At 45.9% G+C, this 14973-nt stretch overlaps 1 pseudogene; it reads right to left on the bottom strand.

The window, feature by feature from the left end:
- Window positions 1-9835: 9835 nt before the first annotated feature.
- Window positions 9836-14973, bottom strand: part of LOC143855716 (protein LURP-one-related 8-like) — a 37989-nt pseudogene continuing 32851 nt past the window's right edge.

Below are 14973 nucleotides of genomic sequence, written 5' to 3'. Positions count from 1 at the left end.
CTCAGCAGCTATGAATGCGCTCCTCGCGGGTGCCAGGTCTAATGATTTCCGTCGGGCTGTCGCTCGACAAAATCCGCTGTCACTGGCAGACCTCATGGTCGGGGCAGAGGAGTATATAACGGTGGAAGAAACTCTGGCAGCTCTTAATTCAAATTGGAGGATAACCTCTGAAGAGAAAAATCCCCCCAAGCAGCGTAGGGAGGATAAACCTCCGAGAAGAGAGAAGTCCCCACTGCCGCAAAGAAGAGGAGAGAACTTCACACCCCTCAACACCTCCAGAAAACATATATTGGCTGCGATTAGCGAAGAGGAATTCGTGAAGTGGCCTGCTAGAATGATCTCCAAAGGAAACAGGAGAGATCCGTCAAAATACTTTCGGTTCCATAAGGACCACGGTCACGACACTGATGAGTGTTGGCAGCTCAAAGAGGAAATTGAACAGCTGATAGGCCGGGGTTACTTGAAAAAGTATATCCGAACTGACGGCCGCAAGCAAGAGCGCAGGGAAAAGAGCCCCCGAGGCCGTAGCCCTCGAAGATCACAGCCGCCCCCTGCTCGGAACAAAACTCCTCATCCGCCCAGTACGCAGCCAGAGGCACCTCGATCTCAGCCAAGGGGGGTCATTGGCACAATCATGGGTGGACCTGCCGCTGGGGGCACGTCCTCCGCTGCCCGTAAAGCGTATGCACGACGGATCAACGCTGTGCACACCACCAGTAAGAAGACAAGAAAAGAGAATGAGATCTCCTTCTCAGATGCAGATTTGGACAACCTCATACTGCCTCACAACGATGCACTGGTGGTAACCATGCTCGTCGCCAACTGGGAAGTAAAGAAAATCCTCGTTGACAACAGGAGTTCGGCGGATATCTTGTACTATCACGCCTTTCAGAAGATGATGATAGGAGACGACCGCCTGAAGCCGGCAAGCTCAGACCTGTTTGGCTTCTCCGGAGAGGTTGTGAAAGTAGAGGGACAGATTGAGCTCCCAGTTCTTGTCGGAGAGCCACCTTGCCAAGCGTTCGCCATGGTGAACTTCCTGGTAGTAAGGGCCACTTCGGTCTATAATGCTATCCTGGGACGGCCTGGCCAGAACCTGATCCGTGCAGTGGCTTCAGCCTACCACCAAAAGATGAAGTTCATAACGCCCAATGGCGTGGGAGAAGTTCGAGGAGATCAACCTCAATCCAGGGAGTGCTATGCGATGGCACTGAAGGGCAAAAATGCAGTGGAATCACTACCAATCGAACTATTCGATGTAAGGGATGAACTCAGAGGGACTCAACCCACTGAAGACCTCACCTCCATTCCGCTGTGCCTAGAAGACAAGGAGAAAGTTGCTCTGATCGGCTCCTCTCTCAGTAGCAGCATTCAGCACCAGCTCACTGAGTTTCTCCAAGACAATGCAGATGTCTTTGCATGAGTTCCCGCTGATATGCCCGTCATTGATCCAGAGATCAGTATGCACAGGCTTTGTGTTGATTCAACCTGTAGACCGGTTAAGCAGAAGAAGAGGCATTTCGCTTTTGAAAGGCGACAGGCGATAAAAGAAGAAGTGGAGAGGCTTCTGAAGGCTGACTTCATTCGCGAGATTCGATATCCGGACTGGCTGGCAAATGTAGTCCTAGTCAAGAAGACAAACGGAAAATGGAGGACCTGCGTCGACTTCACCGATCTAAATAAGGCCTGTCCTAAGGACAGCTATCCGCTCCCAAAGATCGATCAACTTATCGACGCCACCGCGGGTCATGAATTATTGAGCTTCATGGATGCCTTCTCCGGATACAACCAGATCAGGATGTACGAATCAGATATACCAAAGACCTCCTTCGTCACAGATCAAGGGACTTATTGCTACCGTGTTATGCCCTTCGGCCTCAAAAACGCCAGAGCTACTTACCAAAGGCTGGTGAACCGACTCTTTCAGCACCAGATCGGCCGTAACATGGAAGTCTATGTGGACGATATGCTGGTCAAGAGTCGCAGTGCGCAGGATCATGTATCTGATCTCAGAGAAACATTTCAGGTCCTGAAAAAGCACAGCATGAAGCTTAACCCCACCAAGTGCACTTTCGGAGTCAGCTCGGGAAAATTTTTGGGGTTCATGGTAAGCCAACGAGGGATAGAAGCAAATCCAGAGAAGATTAAAGCTGTGATGGAGCTCACTGCTCCAAAAACTATCAGAGAAGTTCAGCGGCTCACGGTAATGATAGCTGCGCTGGGGCGCTTTATCTCCAAGTCCGCGGAAAGGTGCCTGCCTTTCTTCAGCGCAGTCAGGGGACTCAAGACTGCGCCCTGGACGGAGGAATGCCAGACCGCATTCGAGGAGTTGAAGAAATACCTGTCCTCCCCACCACTATTAACAAAGCCGGACCCGGGCGAGGAGCTATTTTTGTATCTCTCCATTAGCTCCACGGCTCTGGCAGCTGTCCTCGTCCGCGAAGAGCACCGCCAGCAAAAACCTATCTATTATGTCAGCAAGGTTCTTCACGACAGAGAAACAAGGTACCAGCGGGTCGAGAAATTGGCTTACACGCTGGTAATGGCAGCCAGGAAGTTAAGGCCTTACTTTCAAGCCCACACCATAAAAGTCTTGACTGGTCAGCCACTCCGGCAAGTACTCCATCGACCAGATATCTCCGGGCGACTCGTGAAATGGGCCGTGGAGCTAAGCGAGTTCGATATTCAGTACGCGCCTAGGCCAGCCATCAAGGCACAAGTACTAGCAGACTTCGTAGCTGAATGCACCATCCCCCAGCAGTTCGTCGATTCTGAAGCTGTGCAGCTCCCAGTCGCGGAGAAAACAACCCCTAAAGAATGTATAGCAGAGGGAACAGAAACATAAATCATTCATCCGCCAGCCGAGCAGGGCTCCACGACCAGCACACTAAACTGGGAAGTACATATCGACGGGTCTTCAAACAAAAGTAGTTGTGGAGCTAGCCTCGTCCTCACCGGACTTGATGACTTCACTGCGGATTATGCCTTAAGATTCGGATTCCGCGCATCCAATAGCGAGGCAGAGTATGAAGCTCTCCTTGCCGGAATGAGCCTCGCAATCCAAACCGGTGCCCGGAACTTAAAAGCATATTGTGACTCCCAGCTGGTTGCAAACCAGATTCAGGGGGTCTACGAAGCTCAGGACAGGCGTATGATCAAGTACCTCGCCAAGGTCCACCAACTCGCCAGCAAGTTCGAAAGTTTTGAGGTCATCAGAGTCCCCAGAACAGAAAACGCCAAGGCAGATGTGCTGTCAAAACTTGCTGCCTCCGGATATACCACCCTTGGGAGCATACACATGGAGTTCCTGCCAAGATCCAGCATCGAAAGTAAAGCCGCAGAAACAATGCAGGTAGAGAATGAGTCGTGCTGGATGGACGAGATCATCACTTATTTGCGCGACGGTAAACTCCCTGAGGATAAAAAGGAAGCCCGCAAGGTAATACAGAGAGCTGCCCGATTCTCCCTCAGCAGTGACGTCTTGTATAAGAGATCCTATACTCTCCCATACTTGAAGTGCCTTAGGCTGGGCGACGCCGCATATACACTCCAGGAGACGCATGAAGGAATTTCTGGAGAACATCTGGGGGGCAAAGCACTGGCAATAAAAGTATTGCTTAGAGGTCTGTATTGGCCCACCATAAGGCAGGATGCGCTGAGTCTGGTTAAAAGGTGTGAGAGGTGTCAGAAATTCTCTCCAACCATCCACCAGCCCGCCGTGGCAATGGCTCCAATTATTAGTCCACTCCCCTTCGCAGTATGGGGGATGGACATCCTGGGCCCCTTCCCACCGGCCTCCGGAAAGCGCATGTTCGTGGTAGTAGCGATCGACTATTTTACTAAGTGGGTGGAGGCGGAACCTCTAGCGCAGATCACAGAGCAAAATGTGCAGAACTTCTTCTGGAAATCAGTAGTTTGCAGATTTGGGATTCCTCGTGCGTTGATAACGGACAACGGCAAACAGTTCGATTGCCGGAACTTCCGTAAGTTCTGCTCCGATCTAAAGATTGAACAGAGGTTCACTTCAGTAGCTCACCCCCAGACCAATGGGCAAACGGAAGTGACTAATAGGATCCTGCTTCAGGGAATAAAGAAAAGACTGGATGAAAAAGCTGGCCGCTGGGCAGACGAGCTTTATCACGTCCTATGGGCGTACCGCACTACTCCCCGCACGCCAACCGGTGAATCGCCATTCAACCTCTCCTTTGGAACAGAGGCTGTGATACCAGTCGATATAGGCACTCCGTCTCCCAGGGTCACCAGCTTCAACGAGCAGCTTAACAGTGACGGGCTCCGCGCCAATCTTGACTTACTAGAGGAGATCCGGGAAGAATCTCAAATCCGAGTCGCCGCCTACAAGCAGAGGGTATCTAACTATCATGACTCCAAGATACGTCCCAGAGAATTCCGAACAGGAGATTTAGTCCTGAGGAGAGCAGCCGTCTCCCAACCATTGAAAGTCGGGAAACTCTCCCCGACCTGGGAGGGGCCATATCGAGTGAAAGAAGTTATCCGTCCAGGTAGCTAAAAACTAGAAACACTGGAGGAGCGTCTACTACCCCACGCATGGAACTCCAAAAATCTCAGGAAATATTATCAGTAGGCACATCGTATGGTGTAAGAGGTGATTTTGTAAATTATGTTTATGATAATATGAATAAATAATTCTTTTTGCAGATTCAAATTTTCCTCTTATAACTAGAAACCCGGTTCGCTAAAACTGGGTACTCGTTGCTGAGAAACCCTGGTTCATTAAAACTAGGGTACTTGCCGCTTGGTTCTCTGCGGCTTGTCTCCACAAAAACCAGGAGCCCACTCCTGGTTAGGAGCAAGCCGGACAGCAAAAACCAAAGCCGCCTGGAAATCCAGTTCATAAAACTTGGGTACTTTTTGGAAACCCAGTTCATAAAACTTGGGTACTTTCTGGAAACCCGGTTCGCTAAAACTGTGTACTCGTTGCTGAGAAACCCTGGTTCATTAAAACTAGGGTACTTGCCGCTTGGTTTGCTGCGGCTTGTCTCCACAAAAACCGGGAGCCCACTCCTGGTTGGGAGCAAGCCGGACAGCAAAAACCAAAGCCGCCTAGAAATCCAGTTCATAAAACTTGGGTACTTTCTGGAAACCCGGTTCGCTAAAACTGGGTACTCATTGCTGAGAAACCCTGGTTCATTAAAACTAGGGTACTTGCCGCTTGGTTCGCTGCGGCTTGTCTCCACAAAAACCAGGAGCCCACTCCTGGTTAGGAGCAAGCCGGACAGCAAAAACCAAAGCCGCCTGGAAACCCAGTTCATAAAACTTGGATACTCTCTGGAAACCCAGTTCATAAAACTTGGGTACTCTCTGGAAACCCAGCTTAGAAAACATGGGTGCTCTCAAACGCCTAAAATCCCAGGTTATTGAAACTAGGAGGCAAGTCGGATAAGTTACTCAGCTAAAGCTTATCAGAAAGAGGAGAATAGATACGGACAAGTATGATTTCATTAATCAAAATGTGAGGCCTCGAGGGCCATTACAGAATCAGCCTCAAAAGGCTGTCAAAAAGTGTAGGGTCTCAAGAACCATTACAAAAAGAAGCAGAAATAAATACTAAGAGGCATCTGGGACGGTGGCAGTATCAACGGCGGTATCAGCAGCAGTATCGGCAGGGGCCTCTGGCTCCTCGTCGACAATCGTCGGCCTGGAAGGAAGAGTCTAATTAGCCATCACCAAGTTCGGTTTGCACGCCTGGAGTTCCTGGAGGCAGTCATAGTACCCAAGACTATAAGCCTCACTTGACAGGTTGAAGAGTTCGGCCTCTTTCGCCTCTGCGGCCGCCTTTACTGCCACCTCCTGCCTCTCTTTGGCTCTCCTCCTCTGGGCGTCTATGGCCTCGGCAGCCTTGTCCAACTTCTGTCTCTTTAGGGCCAAATCCTCCGTCAGTAGCTGCTTCTCAGCTTGCACCCGTCCGATGCTCGTTTGGAGCTCCTGGACCTCGTGGGCCAGCTTTCCGTTCACCTCTTCAGATTTGGTGATGGCCTCGGAGAATTTCTTGCTCTTCTGGTTGAGATCGTTGTAGTATATCCCAATCTACAGACAGAAACAAGCATCAGTATAGGAAGAAAGCAAGAGACGGACAGAAAGTAAACAAATTCATTACCTGATAGAGTGAAGAGAACACCGCCTCTTCACCAGTAGCCGGCGGCTCGTGGACGACCTGTTGCTTGTCCTTCAAAAGGAGACACTTGCTCACGATCTCAGCCGCTACTTGGCTCTCGCCCAGGCCAGTGTCGTCCTTCTGAACGGCCCAATTGGGCCGAAAAATATTGTCACTCATCCTCACGGGAGGATGGGCCCCAGCTCCAGTTCCAGTGGATGTACCACCAGATTTAGAAGAACCACCTCCCTAAGCAAAGGGGCCCACTAGCCTCACTGTGGTCTTTGCCTTCTGAGCCAGGGGTGGCGCAGTGTCTCGTGACGGGGCCGGCCGGACTCGCCAGCTCGGTCGCCTTTCTCTTTTGGCGCTCTTGGAGTGCCTGTTGAGCCCCTTCCTGCGCCCTTGGCTGGGCTCCTTGCCTTATCTTCTCGACTGTTGATTGTTTCTTCATTTCTGCAAGTAAGGAAGCAGTCAGAAGCAGATAAAAGGAAAAATCAGCAGTTTTTAGAGTCTAGCTACATACGTGCCGGAGTCGCGGTACTTATACCAAGTCCGACCAGAATATCTTTTCCTGAAAATTCCGAACAGTGAATGAGACCTATTCGCTCCACTTCCTCCCGCATCAGGATTAATGTCCTCTTATCGTCGCCCTCAAGAAGAGGTTTGCAGCTCAGTCCGCTGGTATTCGGAGTATCCCACACCAGAGGAACCGGCCATGCTTCCCTGGACTCCGAGTCCTTGATGTAGAAGAACCTATTCTTCCACGAGTGTATCGACGAAGGGATACCAGTAATGATTTTCATATCAGGGCGCTGGCTGATATAAATCCAGCCCCCTTCTTTGTGCCTCTTCAGATGAGCACAAGCACGGAATAGAAGCACGGAATAGAGGCACGGACACGCCCCTCTCCAGCCGACCATGAACAAGATACAAAAACCCAGTCAGTAACCTCCATGAGTTCGGAGCCACCTGGGCAGGAGCCAGTCCATAATATTGGAGCACCGCGACATAGAAGGGATGCAAAGGTAAGCGAAACCCTGCTCTCAACGACTCTTCGTAAATGCAAAGATCAGAGCTTTCGTTGCACGCCCTATCTCCCTCTATTGCCGCTCTCAGCTCGAATGATGGGGGCACACAATATTTATCTCTAATATTCCTCAGCATGGACTCGGTGAGGTGATTTTCCTCAACTAGAGCTCGCATGTTGTACTTAGGGTTGGCCTCCATCCGTGCTCTAGCAATGACCTCCACGGCCCAGCCAGGAAGGAACGTTGTCGACGCTTCAGCAACATCACTACCCCCACTCCCCCTACTCGGTGGAGACTATTAGTCTGGAGTGAGGTGGCGTTCAGGTCTAATATCACTTCGACCTTGTCCCTGCCGTCATCGCTGTCTATAATATCTACTCTAGTGGCCGGACTAGCCATTACAGGCTTCAGAAGCGGCCTAAGTTCTGAGCTACTACTGGTGGAAGACTCAGAATCGGACTCGACACTCGAACTACTATCAGACATGTAGTAAAAAGAAAGGCTGAGAAAAATACCAGGGAGAGTAGAGAGCTCCTAAAGATCCACGCGCAAACTCCAAACACGAACTGCGAAGCCGAACTCACAGAGGAGGAGAAGGAGAGAAGATAAAAAGTGAAAAGTGAATAATGAGAGGTAAAAACCTCCTTTTATAACTTTTCAAAGGCGATGGGGCATTAAATGCGAAGCACGCATCTCGAGGGCACTCAAATGACGCCACGTGGCCCTTATTAATGACGGACACATTCTCCCAGACAAAGATGTGATTGAGCACGCGCGTATGAATACGCGCCTATACGCACCTATCCCCAAAGGACAGCCAGACTGGATTCCCGTACTCCGGACTGGACTTCTGTACTCCGGACTGGATATGACGCGTTTCTACAAAACGACAAAAACCACTCCGGCCCAAGCCGGACTGGACGCAAGACGACAAAAACCAGTCCGGCCCAAGCCGGACTGGATATGACGCGTTTCTACAAAACGACAAAAACCAGTCCGGCCCAAGCCGGACTGGACGCAAGACGACAAAAACCAGTCCGGTCCAAGCCGGACTGGATATGACGTGTTTCTACAAAATGACAGAAACCAGTCCGGCCCAAGCCGGACTGGACGCCAAGACGACAAAAAGCAGTTCGGCCCAAGCCGGACTGGATATGACGCGTTTCTACAAAACGACAAAAACCAGTCCGGCCCAAACCGGACTGGATGTGACGCGTTCGCTACACGACAAAAGCCAGTCCGGCCAAAGCCGCACTGACGAACTCCGGACTGGCTCAACTCCAGACTGACGAACTCCGAACTAACGAACTCCGAACTCAAATTCCAGCCGGACTCCGAACTGGATTTCCGAACTCAATTCCAGCCGGACTCCGGACTGGACCTCCGAACTCAATTCCAGCCGGACTCCGGACTGGATTTAGTCACGACTGGACCTCCGGACTCTCAATTCCAGCCGGACTCCGGACTAGACCTCCGGACTCCGGACTGGATTTAGTCCGGACTGGACCTCCGGACTCCCAATTCCAGCCGGACTCCGGACTGGACCTCCGGACTCCCAACTCCAGCTGGACTCCGGACTGGATTTCCGGACTCAATTCCCCCGCGTGCCCATCGAGATAATCGATCAACCACACTTTCCCAAGTCACTCAATGACTTGGAAAACTAGGGGGCAACTGATGGGGTGTAAAAACTCTTGCCTCTCACAGGCCGCCACCTCTCCTGGAGTAGGTGAACTCCAGCCTCTCACAGGCCGCCACCTGTCCTGGGGTAGGTGAACTCCAGCCTCTCACAGGCCGCCACCTGTCCTGGAGTAGGTGAACTCCAGCCTCTCACAGGCCGCCACCTGTCCTGGACACCTCACCAGGTTTTCCCCTATAAATAGGGGTTCAAAGCTTAAACCAAGGGGTAATACGAAAAACCCTCTCTACCCAAAAACTCTTAAGACTAGCTCTGCACTCCTGCTCATACTGACTTGAGTGTCGAAGGGCCTGTCCGGAGTAAAACCCGGGTTGGTCTTCTGACCTCTCTTGCCTTGTGCAGGACTCAGCCCTCATAGCAGGACTCAGCCACTTCACTCTCCTTCACTCCGGTTCCTCAGGACTCAGCTCCTCTGGTCATCCAGCTCAGCTCTTACGTCACTGTCGTACCTGTTACCGATTTTCGGTCTAACAGCTACCATTATTTTGTGCAACCAAACACAACATGTGATTACCGTTTCCATTCCGCTTTAATGATTTTGAGAATGGTTACTGAACACAATCTCAAATTCCATGGAAATTCTTTACGAATAAAAGAAAATCCCGAGACATTTTAAACACTACTTGCGCCTTTGACTTTTATCAATGAAAAAAAACCCTCTATATTTTTTACCTAGATTACAATGACCACTGATTTCCTCTCCTATACAATAAAATCAAGTGTTGTTTGAATGTATTTTAAAATGACCTTGCACAGCATGAATGAACCCACCACCAGGTCTCCCGATCTTGTCTCCTAGTCCCGCCCAGTCAGATGATGCGGTATTCCCAAGGAAGGAACAAAAAAGGAAGTAATTCTCTGGGACCAAATCACCCCTATTGAACAAAGCTTCCAATCCATGGCATTCCACAAAAAAATCAATGCCCTTGAGAGAAGCCAAATAAGAAAAATTAAGAAGTGTAGCCATTACTGTTCCTATAAGAAGCGGCGAGGGCTGAACATCTGATCTAGCACAATCACCAGTGACATGGCAACCGTGGTGCCTAATTCCGGTTGAGCCACCAACCGGAATATATCGGACCCAAAGACGGCCCCATGGACGGCCTCTTTCCTCTTGATCTCCGCCACTTGGCGCCTCTTATCATCGTATGTTGTAAATGACCTGCTTTTTAGAATTGGAGCCTGAGTTGCAAGGGGTCACGTGAGCCAGGGAGTTGGAATTCATGAAGTTCACGTGCCTCTTCATCGAAAAACGGGGGTTAACTGTTGTTTCTCGCTTCGAATACCATCCAGTGGTCACCAAAGCTCAGTTTCTGCCCCAACAAAATCCCAACGTCGGCCAACGGAAAATGACAAATATACATTTTTTAATTAAAACATTATTGAAAAAATCCCCAATTTTGTAAGCTACATTCTAAAAAGAAAAAATTGGGGCAATCAAAGAATTCTCTCAACGTTCTGAATTAAAGGTGAAACTCTGCAAATAAACACAAATTTAACGAATATTCTAACAATTTCTCATATTGAAAATCTTATAAGAAATCCAACATTAATGAAAAACTTGAGTAAAATACAGCTTAGTTTTCTAACTCGTTACTCAGTTAATGACATGGTCGAGTCAACACGAACGAGTCTCTAGTCAACCGGCGAGGATTTTAGAATATAATAGCGGCCTATCCAAAAAGAGTTCATTTCCGGTTGATTTAAAGATGGAGAAATTATCTTTCCGTGTTTGTACGCCCTTTCATAGCATAATTTTATAAATTGTAGGGCAGTGATAAATGGACCCTCTAATATCTTAAAGTCGACCCCATATCTCTCTCTCTCTCTCTAAGCACTGACCTAGATGGGGTCAATTTATCACTGCCTTAAATTGTATTGTAAATTGGTAGAATCTGTGATTATACTGAGGGCATATGGGTCATTCTGCATAAAATCAAGGTGTGATTATCGAAGCAGGACCGGGAAAAAAAATTAGGAAAAATTTCAAATGACGTCGGAAAAATAGGAAAATGTCCAATTGAAGTCACCGAATTTGCACATGTCCATTTGGTGTTGACACCCATTTCCTGCCTGAAAAATAGACCAAAATGCCCCTTGTCAAATCAAAAAGCTTTTTACTTACTTCCATTGCAAGTAAACCATGTTTTCATCTTCTTCTTCACTCCAAGCTATTTTTACTAGAAGAAAGAAGAAAACCTCAATTGTATAATCACCATGTTTTCATCTTCTTCTTCACTCCAAGCCATTTTTACAAGAAGAAAGAAGAAAACCTCAATTGTATAATCACCATGTTTTGATCTTCTTCACTCCAAGCCATTTTTACAAGAAGAAAGAGAAAACCTAAATAGGTAAGTGGAAGTTTTTTTTTCCAGTTTTTTCTTATGTCACTGGTCTTTCCGGCTTACTTTCGGGGGAAGATGGTGTGTTACATTGATAATCCGTCGTTTAGTTCTGATACCCCCTGTCAATATTGGATAACCCCATTTATATTTGGAAACGTTGTTTTTCTTATGATCTGAAACCTATTTTAAAACTAATAACTGATATTTGGATGTTTTAGTTTCATTTTCATTTTGTTGGTATGTTCTGAAGAAGTTGGATAAACTCAGTATAAATTGAAAACCTTTGTATAATGGGATAACCCTTGTTTATACTTAATAACCAGTTTATAGGCCCTACTTAAAGTTAATAAGCAGATGATAGGCTCTCTTTGAACTTGACATCCCATATGTATAACTTGGCATCCCATATGTTTAACTTGGCATCCCTTATGTATATTTGGATAAGCCTTGTCTATAATAGAATAACCCTTCTGTATGATAGGATAATCCTTGTTTATACTTAATACAAGATGATAGGCTCTCTTTGAACTTGCCATACCATATGTATAACTTAGCATCTCAGGTAAGCTGTATTTGTCCCTTATAACCCCTCCTTATAATTGACAACCTTCTTGAATTTTTGATCTTTACACATGATTGAAATTATGTTCATTTCGTGTCGTTGCAGGTATTCGTAAATGCCTGAGTTTCTTTTACACTATGATGGTTATTTGAATGATGAAGTTTCTTGAGAATATGTCGGAGGGAGGAAGTCATTGATTTCGGTGAGCCGTCGGATTAGCTTGCTAGATTTTAAAGATCTTATCCGCTAAACAATGGGGAGTATATGTAAGGAGGTGTTACTATCGATAAATTGTCGATACATTGTTGATCCGTACATAACCACTTTAGTTGATGTTGGTAATGACGATATGCTCCAGTCTCTGATGAAGATCTTTGATAAAGATGCGGTCAATTCTGTGATGCTGTACATAACCCAAAGCAGAAGCCCCGAGGGTATTAATTCAATGAATACGTCTATGTTTCCACCGAACAATGTTTGTATGCTCCCGTCTATGCTTTCCCCAAACAATGTGTGTATTTCTGAACCTTCTCATCATCCACCTATACCTTCTGTTTCGATTCCACCTCAAAGGGATAGAGAACACCGAAATGTGAAACGACCATACTTGGAAGTGGATTTGGAAAAAGACTTCGAAGATGAATTTGTTAGTGTTACAGGAGGTGATTCAGCCCAACCTAATGACAGTCAATGGTATTGTACTTCTTCAGGAATGTTTCAAGACCTCTTCAACAAAGGAGTCGTGAGTATGCAATCCGACAAAGATTCGTGAGTATGCAATTCGGCAAAGATTTACATTTGTGGCAGTAAATTCCACCCCCAGAAAGTATGGAGTTCGATGTAAAGTAAGCGATTGCATATGGCGTATAATGGGCAGTAATCATTTTAGTTATGTGGTGGTTAAGACTTTTGTACCCGACCATACGTGTACATCCACGATAAGTGGCAATGATCACCCTCATGCTACATCTTCTTGGGTCGCAGGGGAATGCCTACGCTTATTCGCTTGTCCGGAAGACACGGCGACAACGGTCATAATAGAATATATCAAGATGCAGTGGGGTGTGACTATAACCTATCGGAAAGCGTACCACGCAATGAACATCATCAATGAAATTAAGTGTGGGAATGCAGAAGACTCTTACCGCATATTGCCTGCACTCTCAGTTGAGCTGGAGAGAACAAATCCAGGCAGCTTTGTTCGTGTGTTTCGAGCGAGAGATTTTGTAGACACCTTCATTTTGCTACACTTTAACCAACAATAACCTAATATATTGATCCGTGGAATTTCATTGGTAAAGTATGCATCCTCAAATTTTCTGAAAACCGAAATGATAAAGAGATGTACCTGGTGAGATGATTAGATCCGAAAAATTGAAAAATACCCTGATTGGTGAATTTAGTGTGTTAAATCCATGTGAGAGCCCCTCTATCATGAATTTACATGTTTTAGGTCATTAATATCTCGATCTGACATTACGGATCATCAATCGGGACAAAATAAGCTATGGTCACTTCACAGCCCGGGACCTGATTCCATTCCGAGACCCGATTTCCGTAAATCGTTAGATCAATGGCAGATCTTAACCCGGGTGTCTTTCCTTACTAAGAATTTGTGATCATTTAGTCAAAATAGGATCGATCAAGGTTAATCTCAAATTCAGATTAAACATTGTGTCACTTAATTGAGCAAAAACCCAGTGAAAAATCACGGATCAATGTGGGTGAACGAGAGCCGTCGAAATAATTTAACCAAATTATCAACAACAGTGCTTTCAGTACTTTAATTGTTGTCAAAATTCATATTTCAAAGGTTAGGATCATTCATCAAAAATTGATTAAGTTGGTTGGATCAATCGAATCTTCAATTTGATCAACGGTTGGAAAAACGATTCGCTGTTAAAAACCGACGGCTCGCATTGGTCAAAAATTCTGAAAATAATATTTCTATGGCAACATTGGGCTTAAATGAAAGAGGAAAAATCAACGATTTTAATGGCGAAAGAATTATCGAAATCGGACTTCAAAATCTCCTGAAAACCGCATTTTTCGATTTTTACATTCAAAATATTTGAAAAATCTTTTACAAGATTCTAGGAGATTTGGAGGCATCATCTCGTCAATTCTTTCGATCGAAATTGATCTCAACCACCCAATCTTATTCCATATCATTGCAAAGATTTCAGGATATTTGGAGACCCGATCTCGCCCGTTCTTTCGATCACATGGAGATTGCAGTTAATCGCAACCACCCAAATCGTTGCCATTCTCTACAAAGGCAACCAAATTGGACATTTCCCTTACCTTGAAATTTGCTTTCAAAATCTACAAAGATTCCAAGGACAAATGGCATCATCTTGGACCTTGAATTGTTCCTAAATCTTTAGTACTTGATCTTGGCCGCATAAGTGCCTGTCATTTTTAACATAGCCATGGCTTAAATGGAAGATGCCAAAGAAGAGGGAGAATATTCTAGAAAAATCCGATCTTGGCCATTCTTTCCCCTTCCTTTTTTCATCACTCAATCTCCACCCTACACCTCTAGGCCCTAAAGATGGCAACCTGGCTCATCCCTCACCTATAAATAACCATGCTCTCTTCTTTCAAAAGGGGGAGAAAAAAGAGAGGAAGAAGACTCAAAGAAAACTACTAGAGAAATCCTCTATATCCCCGCCTTGAAATCTTGTCCTATTCAAAGGATACCCAAAATCTCCATCACAGGTAGGTGCACTATTCTCAGATTTTTCCAGGATTATTTGATATTTTTTTATGTATTTTTGCACGATTTTTAGCATTTAATTGAATTTAATTCAATATTATATGTGTGTGCTCAAAATCACGATCTACATGAGTATTTCAATTCCGATTCGTCCCAAAATTTAATACAATGATCTATCTAAATAGAGTAAAATAACTATCGGATCGGATCGGACATTGGATCAAAGGTTTTTTAGAATTTGAGTGAAGAGTAGAATTTTATTTAAAATAATGGTTGAGAAATTACGAAATTCGAAAAAATAGCCATCTCAGGATGATCTATTTTTTGGAATTTTAAATTTTTCTTGTGTTCATCACATCAGAATAAGGTTGGAGGACATTTTCCGGAGTCGTAATTTTCTCGAAAATCGTGTTTTAAAAATAGAAAACTCTTTAAAAATATCTTTTCGACGAAGAAAAATAAAAGATATACTAAACAGATTCCAAAA

The sequence above is a fragment of the Tasmannia lanceolata genome, unplaced genomic scaffold (genome assembly GCF_043159265.1).
Source record: "Tasmannia lanceolata isolate RefF3 unplaced genomic scaffold, GAP_Taslan_0.1 ptg000023l, whole genome shotgun sequence".
In the NCBI taxonomy this organism is placed as follows: domain Eukaryota; kingdom Viridiplantae; phylum Streptophyta; class Magnoliopsida; order Canellales; family Winteraceae; genus Tasmannia; species Tasmannia lanceolata.
Note: the sequence above shows the minus strand (reverse complement) of the source record. Positions and strands in the feature narration are given on the sequence as shown.